Source organism: Triticum aestivum, chromosome 4B (genome assembly GCF_018294505.1).
Source record: "Triticum aestivum cultivar Chinese Spring chromosome 4B, IWGSC CS RefSeq v2.1, whole genome shotgun sequence".
Lineage (NCBI taxonomy): Eukaryota > Viridiplantae > Streptophyta > Magnoliopsida > Poales > Poaceae > Triticum > Triticum aestivum.
The window spans coordinates 513962154-513973898 of NC_057804.1; positions in this window are offsets into that span (position 1 = coordinate 513962154).

Consider the following 11745-nt stretch of genomic DNA (forward strand, 5'->3'; position numbering starts at 1 on the left):
TACCAGCCTAGTCGAGGAGTTCTCAAGTATGATCTGGAAGAATTGAAAACTTTCCACGCTGTCCATCTCACGTGTCTCTGCATACATGAATAGATAGCTCAGAGTTGATGCACAGTCTGGCAGAGATTGGGGGAAGAACAGAGGTGGTGTTTAGTTGAAGAAGAGATGGAGCAAGATATACGACCTCCATAACAGGGGGTAAGAACAAGAACAAATGCTGCACACTTTGCCCAGTTCATATATAGGGATCACGTACGCCTCTTAGACGGATCCTAACAACCAACTATGCCATGAATTCCATTCCTCCCTGCACTCTCTCATGGCAAGCTCTAACACCAAATCGATATGGAAAACCCTCTCCAAATCCACGAGGACAAAGAAAGAACAACAGATGGCACGTCACCTTGCTTCGAGCTCGTCTCACCTTGCCTGGTGGAAGCGGCGGACCCCCGGCGTGGTAGAGCGCAGCCGGCGGTGGTGGCCTGGATCACCCCGTCTTGACAACGGCAGCCTGCGAGCGAGGGCGGACTGCTGCTTGGGGTTCTGGCCGAGCGAGAGCAAAGCGGGGTGTAGGAGTAGGACTAGGAAGAAGCAGTGGCAGTTTGCGGAAGGAAGAAAGGGACAGCTGCATTGATCATTGTACCATGTTCCATTTTGGGGGCGTTGGATTACCTCACCGTCGCAGTGGTGCATGTGAAGCAACTGATGCCTAGTGCCCAAAAGTGCATTGCATTGGCGAAAAAAGAAGTGAAGTGTAATGGTGCTTGTGGGCTTGTGGCTTTGCTGCATCCGAGATGGGGTTGCTATTCTCCCTCGTCTTCTTGGTAGGTTGACAGACCAATGTCATGACTCTCTCTCTCGCTCCTTGTGTGCTTACCTAACGTGCGACGTGTTTGCATCTCTGAGTTTGAATAATAATCATTTCCCTAGCTGTTTGAATTCTGAACACATCCGTGTCCCACATGACATAAATTGAAGTATCATGTCATACTGCCCAGAAAAAAAAATAGAGCTGACTACTTGAATTTGCCAAGTAGCCCAATTATAGTGAATGTTAAATTTGAGAAACACCCCTCCGAGAACAAGCTAGGATAGCATGGAGCATGGAGCTATCTAGTCCGTCCGGGTTCGAGTCACGGAGTGATCCATGATGCTTAGAGTTTCTTCTATAAAAATATGCCTCCAAGAGCTAGTCCTGGATCGTCTCGTTTTTTTAGAAGTACCCCTCTGTTTCAAATTATAAGGTGCTTTGGATATTATAATATGAACTAGATACATTAAAACGAGTAAAAACACACACTAAAACATGTCTATATGCGTACATCTGATTTAGAAAAAATTAGAACATTTATAATAGTGTCCCTTTCTTATCAGGCAGAGTGCTTCGTCTAACCTCATGTATGTTCCACCTCCTTATTTCTGTTTTCTTTTTCCTTCTGTCTCTGGTTTTTTGCATCTTTTTTTCTCTCAAAAAACATCTTAACTGTCCCACATTCTATTGACTTATCAAATAAAACGATGTTTTCGTTGGTAAACCAATACTTTTTTTACCAAATAAGTGATTAACAATAAATTCTAAAGTTTATTTAGGTAGATAAATAACGGATAGGGTTTGATAAAATCCTAAAATACATTAATATGGGCGGGTAAATCATAGACTAGTGTATTACAATATTTATATCTCGTTGCCACACAAGGACAATTATATATCTAGTCATATGAAAAGTTATCAGCGTACCATTTGGGTTGAACTTGGAACAGTGCAACTAAAATCATGAGTCATCATATTAGACTTGGATGAAACACGATTCGTCATTTTAGACTGGTTCAACGATTTTGATTGAGATTGTTTGGAATTTGTTTCATCATTCAATTGGGGTGTTCAATTTTGAATCTTGTTCATAGTTTTGACTGGGTCAACAATTTCGATTGAGGTGTCCAATTTTGAATTTGATTCATAATTTTGACCGAATTAATGATTTCTTAAATCAATCGGCAACAACCAGTCTACAAAAACATGAGTCATGCACACCTTATCATCACCTGGCAAACAAGAATCGTCAACAACCGACACTGTAGCATCAATATAGTACAATCAGCGCAAGAAGCTTTAGCACATACATGTGGGTTGATCAGCAGATAACATAGAATCATACGTTCAAAAAAAAAACCACCACAACACCGCATTATTGAAAAAACATACAATATATCTCTCCCACGGGCCAAACCAAATAAATAAAAATAATATGAAATCCCAACAATACAAACGGCGCAACAAAGTGCGCATAACCCTTTTAGTGTTGAAGATCTCAACTATTTCCATATACTGCATGTTTAATTTAGCCTAGAACAAAGTTGATTTTGGGGCAAATTTTCGGCAATAATGTCAAAATGGGCAGCATAACTGCTGAAAAATTCAGCAAAGTGAGCCGAAGTTTGTTTTGAGAAAGAACTTGTATGTGTAACGCAACCCATAACAACGAGTACTATATTCCTTACCAGGCATGAGCATGATTCGATCGTCCAAGAGAAACAAAAAAGGCAATAGGGATAGTCATACGCTGACAGGCCCACATGGGAAGGAGAGCGTAATTTCTTTGCCTTGCAAGGCAGTGTGATGGGTGCCTGGAGCTCGCTTGGAAGTACACAGGTTTTAGAAAAGATATCTTCTGCCATCATGTTGTGCTGGTTCGCTTGATCTCGACTCATCAATGAGCACTGGATGCCTTCTCAAACTCTCCCTCCACGACCCTCGATTACACAATGAAAAACAAATTAATGCTGAGCAAGGAAGTACATTTAGCACTTTTTCCCCTTGGAAAATGAATGAAAATTACACTAAAAATATCCTGAAATGTTCTATAGCAGTGTGAGAATATGAAATTTTCTGTGAAATTATTACAAGCAATGAGAGTTTGCAATGGGGTAGTCACTGAAAAACCTTTCCAGAGAGATATATATGTCGATCATGCGCTGACGACATTGGCACGGGATGTGTGTGTGCGCGATGCATGTCATACATTTGAGATTTGACCATAGCTGCCTCTGCCTCACATCCAGTAGGTTAGGTTAGCTGTGGACGAAAAGCCACCTTATGGAAAGCATTATTGCTCCGAGTTATTCTCTGCCTTGGCAAGGGGGGGTCGATCTTCTTATAGAAGTAGCCCGGATGCAAGCAACCTCACTTGCCCCTTGCCTGCCGCTGCCGAGGAAAATGACATCCAGGGACCACCTCCTCATGCCCTTGATAACACACACACACACACACACACATATGCATCCATCTCTTGCTCTCCCGATCCCTTCCCCAATTGGCAACTCCTTTACGATGCCTGAATTTTTCTCTGAATGTTAAGTAAGTTGATCAGAAGGCCAGCCCATCCACCGCCTGAAACGACATCCACCACTTGAAGCTTCCACCGGCCACAGCCAACATAAACATGGCACCAGCAAGCAACCACTCACCTGCTTGTCGTATCATCTCGTAAGTTCAACGGATTTGACGCCGTTTTGGACAAAGAAATTCAGATTGAACGTTTCTTAAACAGAAGTCAGATGAAATTTGGAGCTCTTCTTCTAGGAGCAAAGTCGGGCAAATTGCTACCAGATCGCAAGATAGACATCTGCACGCGGCAGAAAGTTTTCCAAAACCAAGTGGTACTGGTTAACAATTTACAGTTAACAATCAGAAGATCCCTGTGCTAGAACATAGTGTATTCGAATTCCATGTTTATAATCCAATAATTCAATATGTAAATGTGTTTCTCAATTATAATACCTCTTACCGACAATCAAACTTCAGTAATATTTACAAGATTTTTTTTCAAGAACATGAAGGAGCATTGCATGTCTTTTCAATTAAGAGGAGGAAGGAGCGTCATGAAATTACAACATGGTTACACTGCGATGTTCGCCACGTCGGCATGTGCTATGACCTAATGAACTTGGAAGGCATGGCCGCTGTCTACCCTAGCCATAGACGAGAGGCGGAGCTCGGCTCTGATGAGATTTAAAGTGTAGCTCGGAGGAGAACTCTTGCGCTCGAACACACGACAGTTGCGCTCCAGCCAGATGAACCGGAGTGTGGCCAGGATCGTGGTATTTGTTTGCTTGGAAAGCCTGGCCGTGCGCGCCTTTGCCACTTGCGGCCACCAGTCCGGTAGTCTGCTCGTGCCATCCGGGGTGAAGCGATGCAGGCCCATAGGCAGTAGCATGTGGTACCAAATCTCGCGCGAGTACGAGCAGCCCAGAAGCATGTGAGATGTGTCTTCGTCGTGTTGGCAGCAGAGCTGACACGTCCTAGTGTGTGGCAGGTTCCGCCGGGCGAGCCTGTCAGCCGTCCACAGATGCTCGCGCACCGCCAGCCAGGCGAAGATTTTTATCTCCAGGGGAGCCCCCGCGTGCCAGATCTCCTCGGCGCAGGGCGCGAACTCTCTCCCAAAGAAGAAGGCAGCATACGTGTCGCCGGAAGAGTATCGCCCCGCCGTGCCCAGGCGCCGGGAGAAGGAGTCAGGGGAATCCGAGAGGGACACCCCGTGCACCTCATCCCAGAGCAACAAGAATTCAGCGATCGCTGGAACCGAAGGCGTGCCGCGGATCGAGTCCACCCATGAGTGCCCATGCAGCGCGGTGGCGACTGATTGTTTACGTCCCGCAGGCCTGACGTGCGCGAAAAGATTGGGCGCCCGCTACACCAAGGGGCGTCCATCAAGCCACGGGTCGAACCAGAAGCTCATGTTGCGTCCATCCCCAAGGTCACACCGAAGCGCTGCAGAGCCCAGCCTTGCGGCCTCCACCGAGATGGCAACGCTCAAGCCACCCCATGGTTTGTCCAGCACTGTCTTCTGTAGCCAAAGCTAACGCAAGGGCAGGGCCTGGTTTAACAGACGTAGGTTGAGGACGCCCAGGCCGCCGTAGATTTTAGGCGAGCAGACAATATGCCAGGCGACGAGGCAACAGCCCCCCTTTGTGTCCTCCATACCACGCCAGAAGAATCCTCTGCGAAGCTTGTCGATGCATTTGAAGAACCAGGGCGGCAGGTCAAGGGCCATAAGGTGGAAGATTGGCATCGCCGATAGCCTGCAGTTGACAAGGGTGAGTCTGCCGGACTGACGGAGGTGGCCCGCTTTCCAAGTTGGCAGCTGCGCCGCTATCCGATCGATGAGGGGTTGAAGCTCCGAACGGGTCAGGGCCCGAAGCGAAAGAGGGAGGCCAAGGTATGTGATAGGTAGCGCCTGGAATTTGCAGCCGGCCAGAGCGAGGAGCTGCTGAATGTCTTCCTCCTGACAACGGATCGTGGAGATGGAGCTCTTCAAGAAATTGCACCGCAGCCCCGTGGCCTCCCCAAAGCACTCCAGGAGTTGCTTTGCCGCGTCCATCTCAGCCATCGACGGCCTAAGGAGCAAGATGGCATCGTTTGCATACAATGAGAGCCGGTGGTGTATGCCGCGATCGTGAAGCGAGGCGAAGAGGCCTGCCTCCTCCGCCTTCCTGAAAATCGCCGTGAGGACGTCCATGACGATGATGAAAAGCAAGGGGGAGATGGGATCCCCTTGCCGTAGTGCCTTGCCGTGCCAGAAGCTTTCGTTGGCCATTCCGTTGACGAGAACTTGTGTGCTTGCAGTAGAGAGGAGCGTGGTGAGCCTCTGCCTCCACCTGGGCCCGAACCCGCGGTGAGCCAAAATCTCCAGGAGGAACTGCCATGAGACGCTATTGAAGGCTTTAGCGATATCAATCTTGAAGATGATGGTCGGTACTTTCTTGCGGTGGAGCGAGAGAACCGGTTGCTGCACCAACATGAAGTTGTCGAGGATGGATCAACCCACAATGAAGGCACTTTGTTTCTGGTCAACCAGCTTCGGGATGAGAGGTGCTAGCTCCGCAGACATGGCCTTCACCACGATCCTGGCAAAGCTGTGGACGAGGCTAATGGGTCTGAAATCCTTGATGTCTAGCGCCCCTTCCTTCTTTGGCAGGAGCACGATGAAAGCCTCGTTTAACCGCTCCATGCCTCTGCCATCAGCACCGTCGAAGGCACGCACCGCCTTCATCACCACTTCCTTAATGATGGACCAACAGGATTGGTAGAATCTCGTGGTGAAACCATCGGGTCCTGGGGCCTTGTCTGGTTGCATGCTCTTGATCGTGTTCCAAACGACCTCTTCCGTGAGCGAGGTTTCGAGCGCCGATGCGTCCACGATTGGTAGCCCGAGCGATGGAAGGCACAAAGTGTGTCGCCTGCTCACTGGGACCCCCAGCAGATTTGCGTAGTATCCCCCTGCAAGCGCACACATGCCCTCACGAGAAGATGCCTCGGCACCACCGTCTTTGAGCTTGAAGATGTGGTTTCTCCTCCGCCGGTGGCTGGCAAAGATCTTGAAAAATCTCTCGCTGGCCTCGCCCTCTTTCAGCCACAAGATGCGAGATTTTTGCCTAGCGATCGTCCGCTGGAGCGAGGCCAACCCTAGCACTTTCCTTTTTAGCTCTCGGCGCAGCCAAGCCTCACCGTCCGAGAGCGCCCTATCGTCTAGCGCTTTGTCGAAGCATAGGATGAGTTCATTCGCTAGCAGGATCTGTTCCTTGATATTGCCAATCCTGGACTGGCTCCACTTGGAGAGCGCTTTTGCCGTGGCCTTCAGACGTAGGAAGAGATCAACAAACGGGTTTGCCTTCGGCGGGAGGGAGTGCCAGCTCGCGACCACCACCTCGTGGAACCCGGGGATGGCTGGCCAAAAGCTTTGGAAGTGGAAGCGAGCCTTGCGGTGGAGGGAGACGTTGGTAGCCATAAGCAGGGGGCAATGATTAGAGATGGACGAAGACAGCGCTTGCAGCAGATGATCCGGGTGTCCCGCGTCCCAGTCCGACGTGGAGAACCAGCGATCAATCTTCTCAAGGGTGGGCTGGCGTCTCTCATTGCTCCATGTGTACCTTCGCCCAATGAGACATGATTCCTTGAGCTCCAAGTCATTTAGGAGGCGGCGAAAACGGCCCATCATGCGTCTGTTAAGCAAGTTGTTGTTCTTATCCGCTGCGTCCACTATGAGGTTGAAATCACCCGCCACTGCCCATGGGCTGGCGCATGCCGCGCGGATCATGTGCAGCTCATCCAAGAATTGCGCCTTGAGCGCGTCGTCTGTCGGCCCATAGACAGTGGTCATGGTCCACTGGTTGCCACCCCCAAAGGCCATCTCAATCGTGACTGAGAATTGGTCGATGCGGAAGGCAGGCACCGAGAGCACCGAAGAGTCCCAAGCCACAATGATTCCGCCTGCCGTGCCCTGCGCAGGTAGTGCCACGTACGCATCAAATTTCATGCCCAACAGGAAGGTAATCACGCGTTGATCCACCACCTCTAGCTTGGATTCAAGGATGCACACCACCGAGGCCGCCGCCTCCTCAACGACGCTTCTCAAGGTTGCGCCCCTAGCCGCATTGTTGAGCCCACGAATGTTCCACACAATGATGTTATGATTTGTATTATCCATCGAAACGCCTACAATCCACCGTGTCGGCCCCTTAGAATTCTAGGGACAGCGAAGCCTCTCCGAGAGGCATATCCAGGGAAAAAAGACGCGCTAAGGCGTCGATGCGATGTGGGGGAAGGGGGCTTTGGAAGAGCTCGGCGTATTTCTACAAACAGTCCACCGGGGCTTCATCCTCAATCTCGCAAATGCCCATCTTGGACATCAACACCCGCTGAGCACGCTTGACGTAGGATGAGGGAAGGCGTTGCACGTTCTTTTGAAGCCGTGCGCTGCGGCGACACATCTCCTCCGGGATGATAGGCCTTCTGCGCCGACCCCGCTGCACGTCGGGCAGCGGTAGCAGTGGGGCACGGATGTGCTCATGAATCTGCGAAAGCACCTACTGAAGCGCAACGGGAGGTGGGAACCGAAGGCAGGCAGCCACATGGGCGTGGGGGGCCGAAGCGGGCGACGTAGCCCTGCCCCGAGACGAAAGCGGTGTGTTGCATGGGGGTGTAGCTGGGTGGGGTCGGGCTGCATGCTCCCGGATTGGGGATGGAACGAGCGGACCCGCCTGGCTCGGACATCACGCATGCAACGGCGATGCCGAGGCGTCGAACTCAGGGCCCAAGTCCACCGATAAGCGGACCCCACCGGATCCCGTGCTCCTGACCGACTAGGACGCCGACCAGGCGACAGGGGAATCACGAGACCCTCTGCGCGCCCCTGCCGAACTGCCATGCAGCGCAGCCATGAAGCTGCCCATGTCCGCTGATTGGTCGATGGAGAGGTCAGCGCTTGAGGTGGCCCACAGTTTGTCACCGCCGCCCGAAGCCCCAGAGGAAGCAGGGCCCGACGTGGACCCACCTTTTGCGAGGCGCAGACGCGTGCTCGCCCAGCCCGAGGAGTCCACCACGGTCAAAGAGCGCATGACCTCAGGTGGGCCCAAGTCAGCGCAGACCGGTGTCAGCCTGGAGCCCGCTCCTTGAGGCGTGGCCGCATCATCGCCGCTGGAGCACGCAGGAGGCCGCCGGCGAGTGAACGCCGCCGCTTCCACCGTATCCGCGTAGGTTCTTCTTGGCGGCCCGCCCTCGCCCCGCCCGCCGTGGCCGGAAGGGGCCTCCCCATCCATCCAACGGCCTGGGGAGCTGCGAGGCTCTTGGCTGCGATCCACGTCTGCCGGCGGCGAGGGAGGAGGAGGCGGTTGCGGCGACCTTGGTGAAGAAGAAGGCGGGGGAGGCTGCGGCTGCGCCGGAGCATCTGCGACACGACGAATCTGGATGAGATACCGCAAGGTGCCGGCCTGCCCACTCAGAGACACCCTCGGTGCACGCCTGGGCGGCGCCACCGTCGCCGCCAAAGGAAGGGGTGGCTCTTCAACGAACAGGAGCTTGTGGGTGGGAATGCGACGAAGATCCGCCGTGCGGAGCCAGACACGGAAGTGGGACATGTCATTGCGGCTGGCTGTCTCCTCCGCGACATCCACGACGTAACCAAAGCCGTCCAGGATGACGTCCGCTGTATGCCGCGTCCACGCATTCGCCGGCACCCCGAGGAGGTCGAGCGGCACCAGGAAGGGAAGGTTCACCGCCGTGGCTTGGGCTTGCCGAATCCAAGGGTGGAGCGAGAGCGTGAACCCCGGTCCCTCCACCCTGCCCCGATCCGCCATGCGCCGCCGGAGGAGGAGGGAGTCGCATAGCACAAGAAAGTCCTCCGGGAAGAAGGCCCAGATCGACATATTGCCGGCCCAATGCCGAACTCCGCGTGGAGCGCAGCCGCCGCACTAGCAAGGTCAACGGCCGGCCGGTTGCCGACAACGGTGACCACAATAGTGCGCACGAGCTCCGCCTCCAGCCTCACAATCTCCTCAGAGCGCTCCAGGTAGCAGCAAGATGGCTCCTCCGTCCGCTGCGCCGGCGGGAGACGCACCACCTCCACCCGTGGCGGGAGCCCGGCGAAGGGGACGTCAAAGGCAGGCCCGTCCACCGAGCCCTCGCTGGACGCCTCCGCCACCACCCGGTTCCAGGAGCGGTCCAGCCGGACAGCGCCAGAAGCTTAGGAGGTTCCTTTGTATCATTTGTCTTCCCATACACGCCCAAGAAGCTTAGGAGGTTCACGCAAATATTCTTCGTAACGTGCATCACGTCGATTGCAGAGCGGACTTCTAGGACTTTCCAATATTCTAGCTCCCAGAATATAGATTTCTTCTTCCACATGGCTGCGTGCCCGTCAGCTCCCTTCGGAACTGATTGTCCGCCAGGACCCTTTCCAAAGATGACTTTCAAATCCTTGACCATATCAAATACCTCAGCACCAGTGCGTTCCGCAGGCTTCGGCCGGTGATCTGCCTTGCCGTTGTAATGCTTGCCTTTCTTTCTTACTGGATGAATTTTCGGAAGAAATCGACGATGCCCAAGGTACACGTTCTTCTTACAATTTGGCAAATGTACACTTTCAGTCTCATGTAAGCAGTGCGTGCATGCATTGTATCCCTTATTTGACAGTCCCGAAAGGTTACTAAGAGCAGGCCAATCGTTGATGGTTACGAAAAGCAACGCTCGTAGGTCAAATTCCTCTTCTTTGTGCTCATCCCACACACGGACACCAGGTCTGCCCCACAGCTATAAAAGTTCATCAACTAATGGCCTTAGGTACACATCGATGTCGTTGCCGGGTTGCTTCGGACCTTGGATGAGCACTGGCATCATAATGAACTTCCGCTTCATGCACAACCAAGGAGGAAGGTTGTAGATGCATAGAGTCACGGGCCAGGTGCTATGGCTGGAGCTCTGCTCGCCAAAAGGATTCATGCCATCTGTACTTAGACCAAATCTTATGTTCCTTGCGTCAGCTGCAAAATCTTTGAACTCTCTGTCGATCTTTCTCCATTGCGTTCCATCTGCGGTGTGTCTCAACTCCCCGTTCGACTTACGGTCCTCTTTGTGCCATCGCAACAACTTGGCATGCTCTTTGTTCCTGAACAGACGTTTCAACCGTGGTATTATAGGAGCATACCACATCACCTTGGCGGGAACCCTCTTCCTGGGTTTCTCGCCCTCAACATCGTCACCAGGGTCATCGCCTATGATCTTATAACGCAATGCAGTGCATACCGGGCATTCATTCAAATTCTCGTATTCACCGCGGTAGAGGATGCAGTCGTTGATGCATGCATGTATCTTCAGAACCTCTAAACCTAGAGGGCAGACAACCTTCTTTGCTTCGTACGTACTGGCGGGCAACTCGTTATTCTTTGGAAACATATTCTTCAACATTTTCAGCAAGTTTTCAAATGCCGAGTCAGCTACACCTGCCTGTGCCTTCCATTTCAGCAAATCCAGTGTGCAGCCCAGCTTTTTCAGACCATCATCGCATCCGGGGTACAACGACTTTCTGTGATCCTCTAACATGCGATCCAAATTCTCCCTCTCCTTTTCAGTTTCGCAGCGTCTCCGTGCATCAGCAATGGTCCGACCAAGATCATCAACGGTCTCATCACGTGCCTCTTCTTCACTTCACCTTCCCCTTCACCTTCCCCTTCACCTTCAGCATCCTCCATGAAAGTATCACCGAAATGAGCAAGATAGCTTTCATCGATGAAATCATCCCCTTCTTCATCTTCTTCCATTATAACCCCTCTTTCTCCATGCTTGGTCCAACAATTATAGCTTGGCATGAAACCGTGCCGAAGCAGGTGCAGGTGAACTTCTCTTGAGGAAGAGTAACCCTTCTGATTCTTACAGTCAACACATGGACAGATAACAAAACCCTTCTGCTTGTTCGCATTAGCCACTACGAGGAAATCTTTCAAACCCGTAGTGAACTCGCGGGAGAGTCGGTTACCGTACATCCATTGCCGATTCATCTGCATTATTATAATATAAAATATATAATTAACCATCATGCATTTGTTAAACTAACTAGCTATAAACAATAGAAATTAAACAATGAACAACACACATGCATATTTTATCAATGACACACATGCATGAAAGGTTCAAGTTGCTAACCGCGATCGAGGAGGAAAAAATAAATGAGGAACCTCAAGTGTGGCTCCAACACTTCATATCATGTTTGTTTCACACTCTTGGGGCATTTCATCAAACACCTTGTGTGCATAAGAGGAACCAAAAGCAAACCCACACCCCCTTGTGAAGCTTGTGAAGAGAAGTGGCACCAAATGGCTAAGTGAGTGTGCTGAACTGGTATATATAGGGGAGGAGCTTTAGTCGCGGTTGGCCTGGCCAACCGCGACTAAAGGCCTTTGGGCACCTTTAGTCGC